General features: G+C 44.4%; 1 long non-coding RNA gene across 1 annotated transcript in view; it reads right to left on the bottom strand.

The window, feature by feature from the left end:
* LOC106149612 overlaps nt 1-25,047 on the bottom strand; it is a 58,408-nt gene extending 33,361 nt beyond the window's left edge. Inside the window, exon 1 of the long non-coding RNA XR_001235918.1 lies at nt 22,512-25,047. This is a non-coding gene — a long non-coding RNA (uncharacterized LOC106149612). The remainder of the gene's footprint in view (nt 1-22,511) is intronic.
* Nucleotides 25,048-25,532: the final 485 nt, after the last annotated feature.

The raw sequence follows: 25,532 nt of genomic DNA, 5'->3' as shown, positions 1-25,532 counted from the left end.
AGCCAGCAGTGTCTGGCAGGCAGTGGTGCCTCATGTTTGAAGCTGGGCTGCAGCCCCTGGGTGTTGCTGTCTTCCATTAGAGCTTATTCTAATTCCTGTCCAAGTTTCCAACTTCACTCTCAAAACAGCACTTCTCAGAAACCATGGTTTGTGGCCTAAACAGCATGTACCACACCCTGAAGCAAAATGTTGGGGCGGATTAAAACATGGGTGTGCACAGTTTCCATGTCTTTCTACGGACAGTTGATCCACCTGGGTGGAGAAGTGGCACAAGGCCTTCAATCTTATAATTACAGGCTTTTAGCCCTCACATTCCAGACCAAAAAAAAAAAAAAAAAAAAAAAAAAAAACAAAACTGAACATTCACGTTCCAGAGTCCCTGGAAGCTGGGTCATAATTATAGCTGAGTTTATCAACATCATTCCACCAAGAAAGTTGCCCAACAAGAAACAGGGACAAAGTGACAAAGACTGAGGACAAATGGCTCTTTACCACTGAGCAGCTCATTCATGCATTCAGCAAATGCTTATTCTCTACTTGCTGTGAACCAGATACTGTTTTAGATGTTGAGTCAGACAGGAATCACTGTCCCATCGAAAGGACAGCATATGACCAGGAACGATTCTGGATGGAGGAGACATTTGAGCTAGGAGGTACCTACATGTTGCACACCCCCACAGAAAGCCATTCACACCACAGCCTGTCTGAACAAATGGAACTGTGAGATACACAACCACGTGGTCTTACACAGTGACTGTGACTGGAGTCCAGAAAAAGCCCTAGGATTTTGGTAGATCTGGAGACAGAACAAAGATAGTCCCAGAGAATGGAAATGGTACGTTCAAAGGTATCAGTAATGGTCTACTGAGTGCATACTGTTACATGACATCAGGCGTTGGGGCTGCTAAAAAGTGAGCCCTTACAAATTACCAGGTCACACTGCTCCTTCAGTCATAGAATCAAAAGAAAATAGTTACGGGGCACTGGCCATATTCCAGACCCTGCTGTAAAACATGACGTAGCAGTGAACAGATCAGAAATGGCCCCTAACCTCATGGAACTCATAATCCATGGGGAAAAACACATAAAATCATCATATGAATGATGTATAATTCAAGAGTAAAGCTCCAGCTCTTAGGAGAGCATATAGCTAAGTAGTAAAGAGACTCTTCTGATAGGAAAGAGTGCAAAGAAGGGAAGAAATTCATGAGAGAGGGATATGTGTTTGGATTACTTAAGAAATCCAATTTCTGCAGCAAAAATAAACCAGGTTCATCCTTGAAGAAAGTGGGCAGGTCAACAGATTGAATGTAGCATCTTCTTGCTTCTAGAAAATGAGTCTGCAGGAGAACAGACAGCCTCTACCTTCTGCAGCCAAATGACCTCATTCCTCCAGAGGAACCTGTGGGCACTGGGGTAAGAATTGTGAAATACTAGGGAACCTATTCGGGAAGATTCATTGTCTCTGATTTCACCCCCAAACTGGCAGACATAAACCATTCCTGAGAGTTTGGGAAGGCTGTGGCAGGGTAAATCCACAAACAACCTCTGTAAGGAAGTGTTGTAGTTTGAGGGTTTTGCAAGGAGAAACAATATAATACAGGACACATATTTTATAAGATTATTTTATAATAGTCACACAAAGAATCATATAAAAGAGAGTTCAGGACATCTGTCCACACACTAAGACCAAAAGAATCTAGCTGAGGGCCTGGATCCCATGGTAATGTCTGCATGAGTCCAACTGAACACCTAGAGCCCATGGCAATGCCTCCCATGAGTCCAGCTGGAGGCCCAGAGCCCATGACAATGTCTCATGCAGGCCTGCTTCATGGATCTGCTCTGGGAAGGCCCCAAGGTCAGTGGTGGAAGCTAGAAAGTCTGTGCCAGCAAGACGAATGATCTGTGCTAGCAGGCTGAGTTATCTGAACTGGAGCCAGGAAGTGATGCTCAAAGTAAAAACTAGAGGTTCCCGAAGAGTACCACAGCCATCCTCAGCAACAATGAGTTCCTGAGCTCCTCCGGTGACAAGGAAAGCCAAGTTCCCATCAGGAAAGGCACTGCAACAAGTCTCCAGGAGCCTGAGCAGTACACCATCTTCCCCTTCAGACCCAGGAAGCAATTCTCAAAGTGAAGGACCACAGCATCTCCAAAATGAACTGCAGCCATCCTCAGTGACAACAAGGTCCAGAGTTCCTCCTCTGATGAGAACAGCCGAGTTCACAGGAGAGCCAGCATGACAAGCTCCTGCAAGAGAATCAACAACTCCTTACAGCTAATAGCACCCATCAGCTTCTACCAGCTCCCAACAGCCTGTCTTCTTCTTCCCCAGTTCTGCCTCATATGCTGCCAGCAATAATGCCTAGGTGGGCCTCCCACACCCAGCACCATGCTGGTTCAGTTCAGCTGGGTGTTACAAGTTGACCACTGGTTGTCAATCCACCACAGGAAGGAAGGAGTCTTCCACTGATTAACCAGGGTGCTGGAGAGAGGCTCTGAGGTGCTAATGCATGAATTATGGCCTGAGCTGATGTTTTAGGATAGACCTCTCTGAAGATAACTGATGTGTGATGCAGAAGCCAAGAGAATCCACTCCATGTTATTTATCCAGGCAGATTAACCTCAAAGTAGAGCGTCTCTGAGGAGATCTGGGGAAGATGCTCTACAGTAAACACAAATGCAGTGGAGGATGGCTTGAGTTCAGAAGGGACAGTCTTGCCTAAGGAGAAGCGCTCAGAGCCTGGTATGCATCAGAATCAAATCAGAAGGAGCAGAGTGGACACTAAGTATCTGCATTTCTTACATGTTTCCAGGAGATGCTGCTATTCATAACCATAGCTCCTGCATGTACATCAAGGCCTTTCAGGAGCCGGTCCCAAATCCTTTGTTCCCACTTCTTTGTCATAGTTCAGCTTTCCATTACATCTGACCAGCCTAGAATACTGAAATTTATTTTTACAAATCCAGCCTGTAAGTCAGGCTTTCTTTGTATATGTATTTACTCTGTCCCTTCCACCCTCAATTCCTCATCTGTCTCATGAAAGTCTTTAAAGTCCGGCTTAAACACTTCCTCTCCATCACTCTTGGTCTGATCTCCTAATTCAGAAGTAAAGTTTTACATGCAATTAATGTTCTGCACACCAATCTTTCAAGTAGATTATTAACCCTCCTAAAGATAAGTGTCTGTTCAATCATGCATTCGTTCAATAAACATGTATGAGTTACTACTGGGCACAGGTGCCTAGACCCACCAGGAGCTGAGGTCATGGTGGGAAAAGATATGAGCTTTGTAGCTTCCAGAGGCTGATGGCCTAGGAGAAAGCAGTAAACAGGTCATTTCAGTGCAGTAGTGAATTCTAACAGTTGTTTCTCGGGGCACTTGGGGAAGACACTCAACAGTCAGTACTGACTGATCCAGAAGAAGTGATTCCTTTCTGACGTGTGGTGACCAGTGGGACATGATCACAAAAATGTAGTAAAAGAATATAGTAGGGAAAGTGAAAGGGGCAGAGTGACGAGCGAGAGGGGGAGTGTAAGACTAAAGAGTCAAAGCTGAGGAGAGGACAGATGAGAGATGACACAGGGGAAGCTGGGATTCCTTTACAATCACCCCTAAATACTGTACGGAGCAGCCTTGGTCCAATCAGGAGATTAAAACTACCTGACATGTTGAACAGGGAAAGCAGAGGTAATAAACTGAGGGCTGACACACTACATCAGAAGATTCAGACTTTTCCTGAGAAGGAAAGGGCAAATATTAGATTCTAAATTATGTTCACTGAGTCATTGGTTTCTCTTCTTACTACAAGTCCAAGGAGAAAAAGTAGGTCTATCTACAAATAATTTTCTGCAGAGTTGACTGTCCACAAACAATGCCCCCACTGAGCACTGAGCTTAGAGCATATTTCCTACCTAAAGCTGTATTCCAGATTCAAGATTGGGCATTTGTCAAGCCAAGCCTCAAGGAAATCCATCCAATGTTCCCAACTGCAATGAAACTCCAAACCTAAAAAGGGCAATTTGTGCAGTAACATTATGGTTTTATGATGAAAGTATCTGCCCAACTGTGGTCAGGGTCTTCTCAGTGCTCCTAAAGTGATGAGTCATAGAAAATGTGCTTGCTTGCATCATTTCACAAGATTGACCCTGTGGTGTATCCATTAGGAAAGTTTTAAGATCCTTCATAGCAAGCATGCACTAAATTTAGACATAAGTGTGTTTGTACATAGAAGGGTTTGTGGAATAGGGAATAACCCTTACTTATGCATGCTTTCAAGGCTTAAGAGAGAACCGAAATGGACTCAGAGACTTTGGCAGAGAATTCACTTCTCCTATGTCACTAGGAAAGGAAGTAGAAGGCCAAGCACGGATGGTAGAAATCATGAAATTCCTACGGTTAGAGTCATTAAAAGTTTTGTAAGAGTTTTGGTTGTTTGAAAGAGGACTTACAACAACACTGCCATTTGCACCTTTGATATCAACCTGCTAAGTGTTCCACTTATTCTCCTTACCCTGTACTCTGTTCCCAGTGGCATATTCTAAGTTTCCAGTGTAAGCCATACACCCAATGCCCAGCCCTTTCTGTTTGCTCTTAATTGTACCAATAACTTTCTTTCTTAACTGTACCAAAAGCAAATGTGAGTTCCCCACTTTTGAACTCCAGTTCCATTTTTCCAAGTGTCTATTCATGGGTCCCTGAGTGACTTCCCCTGGTTCTCTCCTTTTGGATAAAGAAGGGTGCACTGTGTGTGTAATCAGGCCAAGATCTGCTGTTAGAGTAGACAAAGGCCATTTCCCCACCACTTTGGCATTAGGCTTTGTCATGTGATTTATTCTGGACAATGGAATATTAGTGGTTGTGAAATAAATGGATTATAATGAGCCTGTGAGACTGGACCTGGCCTCCTGTGCTCCTGCTGGCACCAGGTGAAAGGTAGATACTTTATGTGGTTCTTGGTCTCCAAATAAGATGTTGGGAGCAGATGTCAGCCTCACCTGCAGCTGGGAGCCAACCAGCAAAAGCCAACTATGACCATAATATGTCCGCAAAACCCCAGCTGACTCACACTTGAGAAAAATAAACATATATGTACATTGTTGTAGGTCATGACATTTTGTTACTATTCACACTGCAGCATTATTAGAGCAGCAATAGCTGCATAATTCTTAGTGGGAATCTCAAGATGGATTTAACTTGAATATTTCACATTCATCATCGAATGTACCACTCTCCCTCTACTAGTTGTGCATAATTTTTCTTTCCCCTGTGTTTCATTCCTGTCACATTCTGTTCCTCTCTTGACTGAGTTATGCAGTGCTATGGTTTGTGTCTAGATGTCCTCCAAAGGTGCATGCAGTCATGGGGCGGGATTCTAGAGTTTATGATTGATTCATGGTCCAATGCTGGGATTATGGGTGTGAGTGCTACACCCTCCCTGGGGCAGGTAACCTGCATACCACATAAGGGAGGGAAAGAGACTTGCTCTTTCTGCTCCTCATTCTTTCGCTCTTGTTGCTTTGCTGTTTTCCGCCACTATGAGCTGTTGCCCTCTGCCATATGACACTCTGCCTGGAGCCAGCTGAGTATGGACTGAAATCTCCACAAACTGTGAGACAAATAAACTTTTCCTTCCTTAATTCTGGGTATCAGTATTTTGTCTCAACAATGAGAGAAAAGTAACCAAGACATGTAGGTAAGGGTTACTAAACTGTAGATATAGTTAAGGAAGAGTTGTGAAAATAAACTTATCACTTGTACCAGATTATATCTAGATCCTCAAAGAATAAATCTAAAAAGCAGCCGCAGTGTTTTTCCTTTTAACTCTTCCTCACTTCTCAAGCATGCTGTTTGTTCACATGCTATCAACGGCATTTATAACAAAGGAAAAAACAACTTTTTTCTTTTCCTAGGGAAGCTGGATTCTGGCAAGAGGAGAAGCTTTTGTTTTAATCCACCACGTAATGACATATTGAAAGCAGTATTAAATATTCAGTAGAGTTATGCAATCTTCAGAATGGATGCCAGGAAAGAGTAGCTAAATTGTGTTGCCTAAAAATAAGGAAGAGATGGAAGGGCCCCAGGAGATGTGTGGGCATTATGGAGACATGAGCTGTGGGTAAAGTAGGGGGGTTGGAGAACAGAAGAGAGGAGAAACAGCAACCCCTTGAAAGACAAGATGATCAGGAAATAGGAGGAAACCAGGAAATGTTGCACAGAGAATTTTCTAACAAAATACTGAAAGTGAAGCAGTATAAATGTCCATCTCTATAACTCCTGCAAAAACCTTCAAGAAACCCTGTATTTCTTTCTAATGATGTGTGAAGTGGATTTGCCTTTTTGGAGAATAAAAAGAAGTACAGAGTTGCTTAATAAATTTGGTGCATCCACTTTGCTCTTATGGAACAAAGGGAGGTAGGCCCCACCAAGGTGTCCCATGCTTCCTGCATAACTTCCAACACAAGGAACTCATTTAGACTCTCATTCTCTGGAAGGGAACCATTTTAAGTTTCTTGGGAGTTCCTTAACATAACATGCTTCTCAGGAAGTTTTGTCTTTCTACTAGAATGACTATGTCTCTCCACTCACTTCCTAGTTTTATATGTTGAATATCTCACACTTCTGGCAAATTTATATTTATTCTCTAAGCTTTAGTTCAAAGGTTGAGCTTCCCAAAATGTTGGCATCACCTGACCAGGTAATGGGAATTGAAGACCCATGCAGAGGTTTTTGTTATGTCATTTTTAAGAAAATAAATATGAACTTCAATTTCCAACCAACATGGAATAAGACACTGGTTTCAACTTCTCATCTGAAATAACTAAAATAAATTATATGAAAACAATTCTAATACACTGGAACCAACCAATGAAGGACAGTGTTTCTTGAGAAAGCAAAATAAAATAAAACCAAACCATACATTTGCTTACTTTCTTGAAAGTTTCCAAGTAGCAACATAGGGATGGGACTCAAGCAGCACCTAGAAGACAACATGGGTTGAGGAGACATAGCTGAAATTCTGGAAGGCTAAGGATGCTTGAGCTCACAGGGTGGAGACTGGAGCACAGAACGCTGTACAGAGGAAAAGGCTGTATAGATTTTTCTCCTTTGAAGGTTGAACAGAGTACTTATCCACATACACATGTAAGGAAAGGATTCAAGGGTGGGAATAAAATGTATTTGAGGGAATAGTAACCAGTATTCACTCAAGGCTGGCAATATTCTACAAGACAGACCAGAAACTTCACGGTGCATCAGCTATCCAGCAAAGTACTCAGAAGTGTCTGCTTCAATACTGGGAAGCTCTTATTCCTAAGTTAAATGTTGTTCTGCCCAAGGAAATAAATCTTAAAAGCAGAATCCGGGAAGATCAAATAGTTTCCAAGGAGCTTAAGTGCACTGAAAGAAAAACTACTTTGAAGACAACAATATGGACTAACTATTCTTAGTCTCCTATTATTTTGTGATGAAGTTTTGGAGTTATTTATGTAAAATTAAAAAAAGAAAGAGAAAGAATACTTATGGGAGAACAAAATCTACAGTAGTCAAAAAGCTGAGCTTTACAAGGCCTAGCAACCAGTTAAAAACTGCCAGGTATGACATAAAAAGCAGGAAAATAATCTCAAAAGAAAGAGAAAAATCAGTGAATTGCAACCAACCCCAAACTGACAGAGATACAAGGACACTAAAAGTTATTTTAATTATACCTATATCTGTATCTATGTGCTAGGGGAAAAATTAAACACAATAAGTGAAGACATGAAGATATAAAAAGACCCAAATTGAGCTCCTAGAGGTAAAACCTACAATGACTGAGAGAGAAATATGTAGATTTTACTGAGTAGCACACCACATACTTCAGAGAGAAAGACTAAAGAACCTGATGACATAGCAATAAAAGCCATTACAATGAAGCAATGAGACTCTAGCAGACTTTTTTAAAAAGATGTAGAGTACAGCTCAACCATGGGACAACATCAAGACTGCAGATATATGTGTAGTCGGAGTATCACATGGCGATGGAAGGCATAGAAAATAATGGCTAAGACTTTTCCAACCTCTAAGAAGCTTTAAAAACTCTGAATATATGAAATATGAAGAAAACTGTAGAAACTGCTCAAGACCAATGATAGAGAGAAAACTTTTTAAGCATCCAGAGAAAAGAAACATTACATTCACAGGAATAGTGAGAAGAATGACAACAGATTCCTTGTAGAGAACAATTCAAACAAAAAGACATTGGAACAACATGTTTGAACTACTGAAAACAAAAACAATTAACTTAACATTTTCTACTACGTGAAAATACCTCTCAATGTGAAGGGGAGATAAAAACTATTTCAGCATACAAAAGATAAAAGAGTTCATCACCTTTTAAAATGACCCTTAGAATGAGAAAAAAAAATGTACCAAATAGAAACTGCTTTGCAATGGAATTAAAACCACTGGAAAGATTATTTCAAAGGCACAAAATACCAAAGTTGACACAAGAAGAATGCCCTAATAATTATGAAAGAAATCAAACTGAATAAACATCTCTCAAAGAAAACATCAGGATTATTTTGAGTAAAAATTTACTAGTGGGGAATGCAAAGAACCTAGAATATGGAATGACTTTGAGAAAAGTGAACTAAATTTTGCAGACTCACACTACCTTATTTCAAGACTTTTGTAAAGCTAAAGCTATCAAGATGGTATGGTGTTGACACAGACAGATGAAAAGGTCAACCCCACAGAATAGAGAGTTCACAGATAGAACCACAGCACCTGCAGAAGTGATTTTTGAAAAAGATACAAAGACAATTCAGTGGAGAAAGAAATAGTCCTTTCAAGACATGGTGCAGGATAGCCGTGAGAAGAGAAGGCTGAGGAAAACGGGAGGGGAGAAGGATAGGAAGAAAAGGGAAAACTTCAGGTCATAACTTGTGTCATATACAAAAGTGTCATTAAGAAATTACTGTGACCTTGAATTAGGCAAAGATTTATTATACAGGATGCCAGACACTCAATCTACAAAAGAAAAAAATTGATGAACTTTATCGCAATTAAAAATGTCTGCGCTTTGAAAGACACTGTTATGAAAGAGACAAGGCACAGACTCAGGTTGCTAACTGCATAACTGGTAAAGGATTTACATCCATAATATGTAACTCAGCACAAAGCTCAGCACAAAAACTAAATAGCCCATTAAAAATGGAAAAAATTTTTGAATTAGCATTTCCTAAAGAAGTAGAGATGGCAAATAAACACCTGAACAGATGCCAACTAGAACTGCTAAAAAGAAAAACATACCACGTCAAATTTTGATGAGAACATGACAGATCTCTCACAAACTGCAGGTTTAAGTATCAAATTGTGCAACTACCCTGGGAACTAGTTCAAAGAAGTATTGTTTATGATTACTGTAATGCCCAACTGGAATGCTCATCACCAGGTGAGTGTACGAAGAAATGTGGTACTTGCATAAGAAGAACACTTCTCAAGAATGAAAAGACATTCACAACACAAAATAATGACACTAAGACGATTCAGATCAACAAAGAGAATATACTATGATTCCATCTATATCAAAATATAGCAAATGTAAAGCAATCTACAGAGACAGCAAATCAGTACCTCCTTGGGGGTGGAGGACGCAGGTAGTACTGGAGAGGTAGAGTGACAGGTACATGAGAGACTTACAGGTGATTAGTAAGGTCAATACAGTGGACCCTTCATTTGTAAACTCAATGCATTGCCGAGGGCTGATTATAACTCAAACTGTTGATTGAAGGCTCCGGCTCCTCTATACAGCCTTCAAAGTCTCTCTCCTATACACAGGCAGATCTCAGTGTCCTTAGAGAGGCACTGGCCCAGGATTACTCTATTAACTCCATATGGGAAAGGATGTGGTAATGTTCCTTCCAGAACTCCTCAAGTGTTAAATCTGTATCTGAGACCATCTAGAGGCACAAGTAGCCAGCATTCAGGTCATGACTCAAGACTTTGTTTGTAAGTTAAAACTAAATTTTCAGTCATAACCCAAGTTGTTCACATGTCAGGCTGGTTCTAACTTGAGAGTCCATAGTATTTTGATAGCAGTGACAGTTTTGTAGGTACACTCATAGATTTAAACTTATCTAATTGCACATTTTAAATAGTTGCAGTTTACTGTACATCAATACACTTGAGTAACTTAAAATGGCATAGCTCAAATTTTAAAAGGTGAGCTACTACATAAAATTCCAAAATAAACAGAGTTCTGTCATGTTAATGAGAATTCATTTACAGTTGTGCTTCATTTGAGGCATGCTCCACATTCAGCTGGTTTCTTTATATTATTTTACTTACAAAATTAGATTGTTCTAAATAAATTTGTGTATCTCTTGAATTGGAGAGTTTCCCATGTTGTGTTTTTGAGTAATAGAAAACAAGCTGCAGATAAAAATACGTGGCCTAACATCACCTTTTGTTAATAAAAACAGTGATAAAATACATATGTTTATTCATATATGTTTACATGTTTGAACACAGAGAAAGGTGATTGGGGACAGCAGTAAACATTCAATAGTTTTGGATGTCTGTTTAATGGACATATGTTATCCAAACGCTAAAACTGGGCACTTTCAACTTGGAAGATGTCGTTCAGCACATTCTTAATGGACCCGTTTTGTTGCCTTTGCTTCTCAAAATTATTTCTTCATGGTATGCTGGAGCATTACATGTGGTTCTGAAGTATGACCAGCAATATATCATAAACGAGTTTCTTCAACAAGTGAAGAAAATCCTCAAGCATTGGATGAGTCAAATTCCTAGCAATGGAAGTGTTTGTTCTACTTTGGTTTTCTTAAGTAATCCCAATATCTTACCTAATCCTCTCTCAACTTTAAAAGCCATGGCATTTTGAAGCTGAAGTATATATTGTGGAGATAGTCCTCTTGAGGAAGCCACTTAAAGCAAATGTTTCAAAAGGGTATTTTAGACTTATGGAAAAAATTTTTTTTCTCATCCTTCATTTGAAAAAAGAACTGTGAGAGCACATTCCTCCTCAAGAGCTAGCAGATGTTAGTGCCAAAACAGCAGAATGTCTGTATTACTCATTGCTCAGTTAATAACAAAGAGCTTGAAAAGGCCCACTCTCCTTAGATGCAGTTGTTTGGCCTTGTGATTTTTCACCATTTCAACCCTGAATCAAGAGCAGGAGGCAGAGTGTCAGGGCCGCCCCAAAGGGTACAACGCAGACGTTGCCTCTCTCTGCAGATGATGCCCACGGTGTTCCTCGGAGCTGCCGCCGCCAGCTCTCTGTGTAGGCAGCGTGAGAGCTGCAGGGATGCAAACTCTTCTGTGTGCACAGTAATGCTTCATACTGATTCTAGGTACCTTTCGGGCTGGTGCATGCATCAGGAAAGCACTCTTCACAGTCTCTTCAGTGGCAGGAGCTTCCCACAAGGAGCTGGTGGGAGGAACCCAGCATGTGCGTCCTGTCTGCAGGCCAAGAGCCCCCTCGTCCTCTACACGTCAATGGATTCAGCCACACACAAAGTCACAGCAACTTCTTTATGCTCTGCTACTGCTAGCAAACTCCAAAGTGTCATCAGGCAAAGGCAAGTCACAAGGCCTTGTCCTGATCTCTCTAAGAGGACGGTATTTGTTTGTATTAATTTGAGCACAGTTTAGAATCATCTTAGCCGCCATGTGACTTAGTAACGCTTTGCTCCAGGGATCATGGATGTGTGTGATCCTGCGAGCACCTTTGTCTCTCCAGTGACTTAATACTTCTCCGGGTTTCTAGGAGTCAGCATTATTTTGAGGATTTGGGTGCTTCCGTTATTGTATCAGGCATTGCTTAAAAACCAAGTGAAGATGTTGGGGTTGTGTTCTTGCGCTACAAAATCCCAGAAGTAACTGCCTTGGTGTTGGCAAGTAATGTGACCTGCCTCTTAGGCATTCTTCCACCATTTTCAAAGTCTGAATTACTCAGGTGTAACTTGCTCAGAGTACAATGTACCCTCAGAAATTCATTTTGATTCTTCCTGTGCGTGCTTTGTCAGGAAAAAAGCCAGCAAAAAAGACCCTGTGCATACACGTCCGCTGATCCTAAGATATACATATTCATGTTTACTCCTGAGTGCTATCCTTGCTTATAACATCGTTTTGAGATGTAGTACCCACCTATTTTCATTATCAACATTCTCATTTGGGAGCCACCGATTTATCTATGAGAATTATAGAAAAGGAATCATATAGCAATGGTGGACAATGAAACTTCAGCTAAGGTCAGCAGTGATGCACAAGTGAGTTCAAAACACACTAATGGATTTAAATGAGCATTAGCAAAAACAGTTTTTGGAAACATAATGGTATGTCTGTGACAACCACAATTATTTTACATTTCTAATCTGTGAACAAATATGAATAAACTTAGGCCATTACTTTTCATCCTCTGAAAACTATCAAGCCACCTTCCATTGCTAATGTGTCGGACCTCTGGGAAACATAGCCCTGAGTATCTAACCTAACATAGAAGGAAGGAATGAAAGCATGAGTGAGTTGGAATGAATGATGTGGAGAAATAAATCCTCAGGTTGATTCATGCCACAGTTTAGATGAATAAATATCCTTCTTCTGAAGACCAAGAATCTGGAGGAATCCCATGGAGCTCTACCAGCAAGGACACCATGCCCTAGACAGTGTCACACAGTCAGCCTTGATGCAAAGGATGCTGGGAACTCAAGCTCTTAATGCCGTAGTCTCATGGGCAGGGAAAGTAAAGGAGAAGTTACTGGGGATAAATATTTGGAGAGTCAAACCACAGTGTCTACCCTCAGTATGCTGTGGGAAGGGAAAGGAAAGGAAGGAAGGGGAAGATGGGCTACAGATGTGCTCAACTTGAGTCCCAGCTCTGCCACTTCCTGGTTATGGGATCTTGGGAAATTTATTTCTGTTTCTGCTCCTCCATTGTCTCATCTGTGATGTGCGAATAATAATAAATACTCCACAGGGAGGCTGGGAAATAAAATAGGGTTCTCACAAAAAGCTCATCTCAAAACTTGCACATAGCGGTCAAAGTCACTGCCACTGTCTCTGTATTATGACTACTAATACTAATTCTGCTGCTGCTAATCATCATTATTAGTATTACTACATGTGAAAATACTCCCAGTTAGATAAGGCATTCTACAGACAGTAACAATTATGGAATGTTATAAATCTCCATCCTTTTGATCGTGTGGCAACAGCATAACATTGCTAGCACAGAAAGAGTTTTCTGTAGCGTCGGGATTTCATTCATTCATGCAAGCAACACAATTTATTGAACATGTGCTACATGTCAGACAAACACTCTGTGCTAACTACTGAGGATGTGGTGGTGACCAAACAGGGACAGAATTTCTGCCCATGTAACATGAATGATCTGCTTGATGAGACACACATTAAACAGTCGCAGACATCAAAACATCCTTAAACCTTTGTTACTGTAAAAAGGGGGTTTCCTCTTTTAAGAACATAAATGCTATATTTATACCCAAGTTAGTCAAGATAGATCTACAGCTAGTTTCTCTTATTTCACTGCAGAGAAAGGTTTGTGCTAACATTGTTTGGACAAGATATCGTGCCTGTATCTTATACTACAAAGACAATAATACCCAATGCATAAATTATTGTAACTCTCCTACTAACCTGTTTTGAAACTGTGTTTTATTGTTACTTTTATTTTTTTCTCTTTTAAAAAAAAGAACGCAAATGCTTTAAAAAGCCCAGAAGCTGAGTAATTTTTAGATATCTGTACAAGTCACTCTGAAACTCTGCAACGACTTGAAACTCTTCGCCTGCTTTTGCATCAAGGACATTCTGGAAATTAATTCCTGTGCCTTGTTAGGAATGTATTTCTTTGTACGAGAGCTATATTTCCTGCAACTGAAAATCATTGTAAGATGTTGGCTGCCCCGCAGTGCAGCGACGGGCCATCTGAAATCATTTTGTGGTTTGATACTTCATCATTAGCTGGAGGAGTCTCCGCCCCCTCCCCCGTGCCCAGCCTCATGTCACCGCAAATAGCAATTAGTTGAAGTAGAAAAGATTATGGCCAGGTGGACTGTTGGAAGTGAGGCTTTTCCCCGCTCTTGCAGTTGTGGTGGGAGTGAGAGTGCAGGAGTGTCGGGGAGCAGAAGCCCTTCCTGTTAAGTGCTTTCAGTCTCCAGGCATCCTGGTAATTCAACAGGCATCTGCGGAATCTCAGGGCACTGAGACCTTTTGTGTTTAACCATGAGCGCAAACCTCAAGGACATTTGCTGTGAGCAGAAATGGGAGCTGGGAACTTACTCACTGCTGTGCAAAACGACATGCTCCTCTCAGAGCTAGGATGAGTTTCATTAGAGGAAAACACAGTTGAGCTTCATATCCTAGAAAAGGATCCAGCAGATGTTTATTAGAAATTGAATTATCTTTTTACAGATGCCTCAGATGTGGCAGATGAAGTCCAGATTGATAAAGTATGTCTGTAGGAAGGGCCTTTTACATCTCCAAAATCGGATGAAAAAAACTTGTAGCATTCCTTTTCCGTGTCTTTTCATGCTTGTGAGAGTTCATTAAAATTCTTGGTTTAAATGTGTATGTCGTGGCATTTCTATTGAAAGAGAATTTTGTCTTTTAGATTTTACTTTCTTAGTCTGTGCTTTGCAGTGCGCAGTGATCACATTCATCCCGGCGTCGGGAGATGCACACAACTCATCTTAACCTCACTCACTTCCCTTCTCTCCCTCTCCCCCTCTGCCCATCTCTGGGTCCTCTTTCCATTTGCAAAAGATCCACCTCGCTTTCAAATTCAGAACTGAAGGAAAAGAAACACTGTATATCTAGAGAATGGATTTAGAGATGTCCCTTCCAGCTGTAAAATTCTCCCTCTGTATTAGTGACCACACTGGTCTCCAAAACTCTCCAGGCGGGGCAGGGTGACCTCAAGCCTCAGATCCTAGTACAGAAAGAAGGCGGCTGTGGGCTCAGATTGGCCCTGCGCGGGGGTCACCAAGGAGCCCTCGTCTCCTTTGTCACTGAGTAACAGCAGCCTTGCCTCGCTCTCAGTACGGCAGCCTGAAGAGGAAACAGGAAGGAGACCGCATCAGGGCCTCCTGAAAACAAAACTCCAGCCCTGCAGGCACCGCTGGAGCAATGGGAACATTGCCTCTGGTTGAGCCACATGGCATTAGCTCCTTCTTTGGGCTAAAGCCCTTAGGAAGAGAGCCCCACCGGTTTCTTCTCCAATCATCAACCCGGGTCACATGAAAATGCTTGCAGGCTGCTGGAGGAAAGAACGATCTACAGAGTTTTATGGAACTGTGTGCAATCAGCAACCCTCAAGGAGGCAGAGAAGCAAGAATTCCCCAGTTCCTCATCTTGCTCAGACTCCAGCGTCCTGACAAAGGAGGCACGGGACTTCTGTTTCATCACCTCCTGGTTCCCTCTCCTGCCTTCTCTCACTTCCTACAGCCAAGTTGGTGGCCCCACTGTTGTCAGCTTTTCTTCTCTTCATACTCCCACATCCTCCAGCAGAATACGAGTGTCACAAGGGCCCAGGTGTGGGCTCCTCTCTGCACCCCTAGCACACAGCAGAACTTCTGGTACATAGTAATCACCTAGTAAATAGTTGAAAAACTAACGAGTCCTATGCTTTGCTGTTTTTTTTAATTCCTTTATTCTGGGCACCATGGAAAGAGTCAGACATGTGCAATTTGAATCACAATCTCAGTTTGATGGAGTAACCTTGAGCTTATAATCTCCTAGAGCAGGCCATTTGAAATACTCGGGACTTTTGTGAGATGAAATATCATGAAGTGTTAGTTTCTTTCTCTAGGAAATCTCGGCAGATGCAAAGACAATCAAGCGAACCTTGTACAACAGTCTGCAGTGCCCCTAACCTGGAAATGGGACTTCTCCAGGGCCAGACAGAAACTTGGCATCATTAAAGCTATGTTGCTGCCTTCAAAACTATATGCATGGGGTTTCTTATTCTTTATGAATTGCATTCTTCCTGCAAAGTGGAAAAATTCATTTTTAAGTGACTTCTCCCAGTTCACCCCGACTTTGAAACAAAAATAAGTTATAAACAACAAATTGGCTTGTTGAAAAAAGTACACATTACCGGTCTCTAGATGACTTTTGTCTCTATACACTGTGATCCTCAGAGCTCAGAAAGACGGCATTCACAGACTTCCGTCACACATGTCCCATTCACTTTCTGTCTTTGGAGTCACACATGTCAGGGGTTTATGCAGTGGGAAGGAGTGTGGTGGTGGTGACCAGCTGCCCTAACAGCCACCTGTTGTCCCCATGCAATTAATAGTGCCTCTTTCACTCTCAAACAAGTCCTAATTTAGGCAATAAATTATATTGTCACTCTAGGTATCACCCATACATAAAAGTGCGTTTTTGCAAGACTAAACTTCTGAGATCTATTTCTTTTTTCTTTTCTTCTTCTTTTCCTTCCTTGGTAGCTTGTACAGAAAGTCTCCCTATCAACCCTTGCATGACTGAAATAGAGTTTTGAAATAACTCTGTATAGCTGCTACTCTGCTTATATTGCAAGGCAAACTTAAAGGTCTTTTCATTCTTATGATGTGTGATGATCCCCATCCAGCTTCCCTCCAAATTCTTTCCCTAATTTAGGAAACTTTTCTGATGTTCTCATGATGTATTCGTAGCAATGTAATGTAGAAAGAAGCCTCAACCAAATGAATGCATGTGTTTGCACAGAGAAGGGGTCTGCTCACATGATGTTTGTAACTGTACTAGTCTAGTACGGCCTACCTGGTCCAGAAAAAGACAATGAACAGAGAGATTCTTTAACTCTGGACTGCAAAGGATTAATGAAACAGGGTAGCATGTCTAGGAGGTATAAAACTGTATGTCAAGTTTTAGTTTTAATACTTTCACCACAGTAAGAATATATGGCCAGCTTTAGAAAGATAAGCAAGGGCTGGGTATATAGCTCAGCAGCAGAAGCATTTGCCTGGCAAGCCTGAGGTCATGAGTTCGATTCCCGGTAACAACAACAACAACAACAAAAAAATAGAAAGACAAGCCCACAGATTGTCCAAGTTCAAAGCAACAATGAATAACCACAAATTCCACCTTGTTATCTTAATGATAGAGAAGGAAATGACTACTTCAATCCAAACAAGTATCATCTGATGGGAGAGAGGGCCTCAAAGTGTAGGCATGCCAAGTGGCATTTTGCTTCAGTATCACTCCATTCAGTTGACACTGGCTCCTTAGGGTGATGTGTTATAAGAGGCCAGGAGGTTGATATTGGGCTCAGAAAGATGGATGGGATTGATTAGTGATGTTTGCATTGGGCGTATGGAGGGAAAGTGGCTGCACCAAACCCTGCATGAGCTGCCTTTCCTGAGCCAAAGGGTTCTGCCAAGAAACCAGTGGCACATTTACTGGAGCTGATCAATAAGTTCAACTAGCCACGTTATTGACAGCACAGCTATAGCCCCAGATGGGAAAATAAAACCTTCAGCTCAGTGGCTCAGCCATTTGTAGCCCCAGCCCTGGATCACTGGTTATTGGTACATTGAAGGTAGAAGGAAAGTACAAAGAAGATGGTACTGGGTAGAGGACTCTTCCTCTACTTCTCAGTTTGCTCACTGCTATCCCTACGTTTAAGAAGGCAAAAGCAACAAGGAAGCAAAAGACAATGGAGATTGATTTTTTAATTCAGAAGTCATAGGCATCAGATAATCTCCCTTTCTGTAATGATAGTTTAATTTAAAAACAGCTTAAGGCTGGCTTTGTCACTGAATGCAAACAAGTCTCTTCCCCAGGGATTAACAGGGGATCATACACGTCAGGCAGTATCTGGGGCACATGTCCTGTGCTTGGAATTTTCCGGGAGCGGCCAGAATGGGTTGAACAGCTGTGAGGTCTTTCAGAGAACAATCTGCATGTACTCTTGCTGCTAAAGTCAGTTGTGTGACCTGAGTTGCCGAATTAATGTTTAAAAACAGCTTGGTACTGGCTTTGTCATTGAACACGATTTGCCTCATTCATGAATTTATTTTTGCTGCGTGCCCTGCTTCCTGAAATAAACCAGCTAGAGTTCTCTGTGAATGATAGAGGGAGGGAATGCACAAGACTGAACACCTTGGATTGTCTATTGTACCCACCCTCAAGTCTGATGGTTGCCAAAACCAAACATGGCCACACCAAGTAGCCTTAGAAGACTCCTGGGACACAGACTCATGGTGTCCTCTGCCTGGCTTATGGTACTAAGATCCAGCCCACCACAGCCCACTCCAGGCCTGCCCTGAACTGGGATAAAGATTCAACTTCCACCACCCCAAACACCAGTGCAGCATTTCCTTCCAGGTTGGAGACCCACGGGGCTTCTTCTCAAGGCCTCCAGGTCTACTCCTATCTGAAACTGACCTTCTCCTACTGCTCTGATGATGCCCGGGCCCACAGAGCCTCAAGCAGTGGAATTCTTCTTCCATGGTAGCTTTTCAAAACTCACCAAGATTTTCTTAGCTTTTTCCAATCACACAAATGTTTGTTCTGCCCTCATGTAAATGAACTGCTTTCGTTTGTAGACTAAAGAAGCAGTCCTCCCTCCCTTCATTAGACCACGATCTGAAGTGCTGTCTTCAAAGGGGTTGCACTGTTATTATCTCTGTTGTACAGAAAATGAAACGGATGCACAGAAGATAAAATTGCCACAATACCTTGGTTAATAAACTCAATTCTCTCCACGATTCTGGTCGCAAATCGAACTGGACACAAACCACATCTACCTTCTCCATAAGGTCGACATCCTATCTAACCACTGAATTTGATTCGGTTCTCATCTAACTTGGTTTGCAACCAGAATTGCCGAAAGAATCGAGTTTGTGAACTGAAGTACCGCTGTAATCACGCAGTAAATAACAGCCAGGCCAAACTCTGATTTCCAAATATCCCCAGCTCGAGAGCCCAGGTCTTTAACCAAACGCAAGAACTAACGTTTGTGCCTTCACATCTGACCAAGAGGTTTAGAAACGAGTTGCTTCAACTATGACATGAATGAAGAGCTCAGGGAGTGATTGAAGATGAACAGAGGTCCAGGGGACATGTCTGCCCTCCCCCAAGCGAAGCCCCAGGACACTAAAGAGGAGTAGCCTTTATAGACCAAGGGTCTCACTGAGTGCAGTGATCTTTACAGGGGTGTGATCTTTGCAGGGTTTGAATCTTTGAAAGCAGTGATTCTGTGTAGGGTGTCATCCATGCCCTGTTACGATAACAGTAAACCTTCAGTGTGCTCCACTCTACCCTCTTCCTAGCCAGCACCCATCTGTTGATAGTTAATATCCAGCCAAGCTCCATTTGAATGCAAGAGGAGGGGCCTTTTTAATTATTCAGACAGCATCTGATGACGCTGTCAATTAAGCCACTGTCTGTGTGATACACTGCTACTGTGACAATTTAATGGCTCCAGGCATGAGACAAGTACTGCTTACTGTTTAAAGACTCACAGGAGTGATGTATTCTTATAGAACACCACCAGTGTCAGAGCACAAACCAACTGACAGGTAATTACGGGAACCTGCTGGTGTTTAACCTTGAAATTGGACAGCATTTCCACCTAGATGCTCCACAAACATCTAAAGCTCAGCAAGGTCACAACTGTGCTATTTGCCTCCACTCTTCTACCCAGCCTATTCTTCCTGGAGTGTTTTTATGCTGGCTATCACTTCCTCCACCTGGTGGGTCTACTTAACGTAAACCTTATGCATCTTCCTCTGTCCCAAGGACCTTATCCAATCGGTCACCCAGCCTTGCCTATTCTTCCTCTCCACCATCTTCCAGTTTTACCTCCCCCTTCCTTGCTATCGCTGCGTTTGTCCAGGGCTCCATCTTTTCCCTACCTGAACTACTGAAGCTATCTCTGTGTTGCTCTCTGTGGCTCCTCTCTCTTTCCCTCCCGTCACCCCTCATCCAGCCTGAGTGACCTTCCTTAAGTGACAAGCATCCTTAAATTTATTCTGTTAATACTTCTATTGACTCTGTTTCATGCAATCCAGTGTGCCTCCAAGTCCTTGTCCATGACCCATCCCCCAACCCAACACCGCTTTAGAGACCTGACACCCAAGTCTTGCACACTTTCACCTCACACTTCTTTCCACTGTTTGGGGTGTTGCTTCATTCAGAATCTCATAGTTACATGTGAAGCCACAGCTACATGTTATATCTTCTGTGACAACTCTACAGATTACTTTGGACAGGTTTAATTGCTTTCTCCATTGGATCCCAAGCTCTATCATTGTCCCTCTATCATACTTTCAAGAGTAACAGCTTTTGTCTTTTCCCTACTAGGTGGAGAGATCCCCAATGTTACAGGTGGATATCTAATGTATGTGACATCCCTCATTCACATTTAATGTGGAACATTCATCATGCTACACGTGTGCACCAAGTGCAAGCAAACTTGTAAGAACTGGACTAAATACCTGGGACGGAAGTGCAGGAAAGCATGGAGGGAGAATCCATTTCACAAGAAGGAGCTCGCACAGACTGTAGGAGAGATGACCAAGCTTGGTCTTGCTGGGAACGCTTGTTCTGTGGAGCGGGGAACAGGAGCCAGAAGGATGGCAGCCAGAGCGGGACTTTCTCCTGGACAGGCAGAGAGGGCCACAGGAAGAGGCGGGAGAAGCCCAAGTCTTCCTTAAGTGTCTGCTCCATTCACCTCATGCCCATAACAGGACACAGGCTACTCCGGGGTAGGCAGGAAACGCCTCACCACACACCGAAGTGAAATGTTATGGAGAACAAGTAAAATTCCAAACAAGTCCCAAAGCCATGCACATGGAGAGAGCCCAAGCTGCATGTGGAGTGTGCCTCAGAGAGGCGTGGCCTTGTCCCCAGAGGCCCTTGGGCCCCCTCACAGGCTCCCTTGGAGCTCAGAAGTCACCTGACATAGCGGAGGAAACTGAACCCCAGAGGGGGACGTCCCTTCCCAGGTCCCAGAATGAGTCAGCAGGAGAGCTGGTCCAGAAACCGCGCGGGACCCAGCCGCCACTGGCCTCTGAGGAGCTCGGCCAGGCTTTGGACAATGGTGCCCACGACACAGTCCCAACCAAGTCCTGTATGCCCTGCACAGGACAGCGCACCAAGGACGGTGGCCTTTTCCTCGACAGCTTCGCACACTTTTATTTCCTCAGGTAAAGCCAGTCAACAGCTACACAGAAAACACATCCTGCTCTCATTCCTGCTGCAGGCCTTTCACAGCTCAGAGCCTGGCTTTGGCGCAGAAGGTCTTCGTGTGTGCGTGTGCGTGTGTGTGTGTGTGTGTGCGCGCGTCCGCGCACGCTCACACTCAGGGCAGTGGGATCCACAGGACAGTCAATCACATGCGTCGGGGACTCAGTTTTGATCGCCGTGTTTGCTGCCAAGGACGACCGCGCACACTTGCGGCGACGTCACGGCCCGGCAGCCGCGGGCCCCGCCGCTAGCTTGAATGGCTAAACACCTCCGCAGTGACTCCACCGCACTTGGGCGGGGGCGTCTCCTCATCACCCACCTGCTGTCATTCTTTGGGGAGTCCAGAACAGTCCAAAGGGCCTAAACTTCAGATTCTAACAGGGCCCTCCAGCCCGCGGAGGGGCCTCCGGGCGACAAGGGGGAAAGGTCTGTGTCTTGGCTCGGCCCCAGGGAGGGACTGGACGCACCCAGCAGCCCACTCAAAGTGTGCGTAAAGGTGGAGACCGGGGCCGGGGGGAAGCTGGGAGGGTAGGAAACGAACGTTACCCAGTGCGTCACTTAACTGTTCTGTAGCAAGCTCGGAGCAGGCCCCTTCCCCGCCTGGACCCTTGGGTCTCTTCATCAAATTGGGAAAATGCAGCGACCCCCGCGCCGGCGGCTGCCTTGGATCCCTGTTATTCTTGTGACTCATGTGTAACGGGAGCTGCCTGTCCTGGCCTGAGCCTGGCGGGCAGCCGCGAGCGGGGCCGCGGGGTCTCCGGGCGGCCAGGGCCCGCGCACCCCGTGAAGGCTGCCCCAGAGGGAGGCCTCCGCTGCTCCTGGGCGCTGGCACCGGGCACCTTTCTCCAGGGCCCCTTCGTGCTGGAGCCCAGGGGGAAAGGATATTTTGGGGAAGGGGCAGGGTAGGGGCGATCGCACAGACGCTGCAGACCCGGGAAACACAAGCAAACGGACCTGGGGAGGCGCATTGTTTTCCTCCTCTCTCCGCCGGCCCCGCGTCGGCTCCTCCTCCTGCCTGCTCCCCGCCCCTCCGGGGATGCCACACTCGCCCTTGCAGCCGCACTCCGTCTCGTGCGCGCGCGCTCACGCTTGCGCCAGGCACGAACTGGTTTGCACGCGCGGCTGGAAGCCCTGTGAGCGTAAGAAGTTCGAGTACCCCGAAAAGTAAAATCTACGCAGCAGCACCAGCCCCTGCGCCCGGCTTCCTGGGGAATCCTCGCCTGTTGGGTCCCTAGAGCGCCCTCATGTGACGCTCTGACGTAATGCACGCAAGATCTGGGGAGGGTGTGAGAACGTTTACCTAGGTGCAGCGCAATGCAAGACGTCACTTTCTCCTTTCCCCTTCAGGGCCTGAGCAAGCCCGCAAGGCTGAGTCGAACGCCGGTGCGGGGTCCTGAGGTTCCAGCAGGCCTCCCCTCGCTGTAAACGGAGGCAGGGCCAGCGGTCCGCAGATGGCCCTGAGTGAGGACGCCAGCTGCCACCTGCAGCGCCCCGGCCGGGCCTCGGCTCTACATGGACAAAGACCGCGTGGGAGGCGAAGCAGCGCCTCGTGCCCCGGGGCCAAGTGCTCAGCCAGGCGTCTGCACGGAGAGTCTCTTGCACTGATGAAAGGTGACAAGGTCCTGCAGAAGCGGTTATTTCCCAAACTGGAATTCAGGGAATACCGGCATCAGAGTCCCTGAAGCGCTGGCTGGAACTGCAGCTCTGTGTCTTCCGCCAGGACGTGTGCCACGGGGACCCAAGACTCTGCCTTTTTCAGTAAGTTTTCCAGCTGAGTTGTACGCACAGTGAAATTTGAGGAACTCCCCTATTCTGTTCAGCTGCCTGAGGTTAGAGACCTGTATTTTAACCAAAGCCTGTAAGCCATAGCCCACGAGGTGACTGCAGACCCTGGCGGGGTAGCACGGGAGGCGTTTTCAGGAAAGGAGGAGAGAGGTCCGCTTACTCCGGAGCAGCTGCATCCACAGCAGATACCAAGAGCCGGCCGAGCTGACCTCTGTCCCAGCCCCGTGAGTGCACCCCAGAGGACAGCGCACATGCGTGGATGCTGAGGGAGCTTTTAAGGTAAAGAACTCGACCTGGAAACTTGGATGTCCAGATGGGAGTGGAGAGGGGCAGCAGAGACTCAACTCACCCCCAGAGGGCGCCAACCCGGATAAGAAGAGCATACCCTTCCGGTCTCTTCACTTCCTCCTAGGAAAATCTTGATCAGGCTCCTCCTCTATGCCTCTTGCGTAATAATATTTGCACCTGCCTCCATAAATGTACTATTGTTACAATTAATTTCAAAGATTTCTGAACTGGTTCCAGAGACAGGTGCTGTGAGCGATGGATATGAAATTACCATTTTCCACACCCTGAGTGTGTGAGGAGAGGAAGTTCCCTGTGGGAAGTGGGGAGCACTGTTGTTTCCTTCCGTCCTCCACCCTCTGTGCCCCACCTCGCACCCCATCATCCTCTTTTTTCTGTTCCACCGATGAGGATTCTGTCTGCGCCTAGAACCAAACAAACATTGCTGGCCTCGTGAGGACACCGAGGCTAATCTCGGGGGCTTCCAAATTGTGTGAAGGTCCTGCGCAGGCCCTTTCTTCTCATACACGGAGCCCTGGGTGGTCGTTCTTGTTCCCCGTTCTTGGCAAGGGACCATTTGGACAGACTGGCTGCTTTCTCTCCAGCAGCTCCCAAGCACCCGAGGGAGCAGTGATGGAGATAAAGGGCCATGACTCTGACCCAGTAGACAGGACTTACACCCACTGTACCACTTTCTAGTTGTGCAACCCTTGTTAATATTCTTAAACTCTCTAAAGAACTCGAAATAATAATCCCTATCTCATAATTGCTACCAGGATTAGCAGAGCGAAGACACATAAATCAGTTACACTGAGTGCGGTACGCACGACCTCTCCATGCAGACTAACTATGGAAATTTAATATTTGGAAGCCATACTTCTCAGTTTATGGCTGGAAGTTCTGTGCAAGACCTTGCTCATTTTATTTTATATTTCCCCATTTATTCTCCATTATCACTCTAACTCCCCTCTCCTTTCTTCCTCCATGGAATTTCACCTGTGTCCTTAGAAGTTTTAGTATCTCTGAAAAATACACAACTTTGCTTTGTGTGCATATTAAATTTTAATATCCTCAAATGGTATTGAGCTATAAATCGCTTTCCACCTTTTGCACTCAACACTGGGGTTTTTAGAGGTATCCTCATTACTGTTCGCTGGAGGTTCCCAACCTCACTATGCAACAGAATCACTTGGGGAACACTTGGAAAACACCAATACCTATACCTCAATTCCAGTGATTCTGATTTAATTTATATAGGGCGGAGGCCAAGCTTCAGGGCATTCTGAAGCGCAGCCAGGACTGAGAGCTGCTGTATATAACTTGAGTTTGTAGGCTGAGCTTTTTCCAGCAGGAAGAGGGCCCAGGGTCCACCTTTTTCTGGCCTCAAAAAGTCTCTGTAGAAGATCAAGTCAGGATGACTCAAAATATAGTACCCAAAGGAAAGAGAAGAGAGGAGAGAACAACTTGTATATGAAGTATGTAAGGAAAGGAAGGTACCAGACCTCTGACTCTGCCCTACCTATGAAAGCCATGAGGCGGCATGTTGATTTGTCCTTCTGTCATTCCACGGCCCATTTTTCACTGAACACCTCTATGTACTAGGTATTCCACCAGGTTTAGCAAGTACAGCAGTGAATAGAGCAGGCATCATCTCAGTTCCCGATGGTTGTCACACCTGTTAAGATGTAGCTTCTCAGGCTCCATTCTCAGAGCTCATGATGTGATACATGTGCAGCCTGGTGCAGGACCTGCATCCTGGACAACTGCAAGAGGTGCTATTGAGGCCTATGGTCCTGGGCTGCTTTTGAGGAAATTGGTCCAGCCTGTTTATAAGAATCAGATTCTTTTAAGCACATTTGGTGAATTTACCACATTATCTCCTCTGCAAAAGTAGGGTCCCTTTTCCTATGTGTCTTCAACAATGATCACAGTGTTGGAATCCTCTTTGCTTTCCCAGGCATTCCTATCTCTAACACCACAAGCCGTGAGTCCTTTGGTTGTACATCACATTATAAAATGGCTATAGAGACATTGTATCTCTGTACAAGGGGGTCTCTGTAAGGTAGGCCTTGCCCTTGCACAAGAGTAAACTGAGTGTGTTGGCCAAGGGATTATGCCAAGGTCATAACCTCCAGGGTTTAACTCCACATCCATTTGCTTCAGAAAGTGGCTACTCACCATCATGTCACATGGGAGGGGAGTCCAAGACAGTCCTCACACATCCTCTTAGCTCTTAGAGAGCCCAGTAGCA

The sequence above is a fragment of the Chinchilla lanigera genome, unplaced genomic scaffold, assembly GCF_000276665.1.
Source record: "Chinchilla lanigera isolate Chin_1 unplaced genomic scaffold, ChiLan1.0 scaffold00004, whole genome shotgun sequence".
Lineage (NCBI taxonomy): Eukaryota > Metazoa > Chordata > Mammalia > Rodentia > Chinchillidae > Chinchilla > Chinchilla lanigera.
Note: the sequence above shows the minus strand (reverse complement) of the source record. Positions and strands in the feature narration are given on the sequence as shown.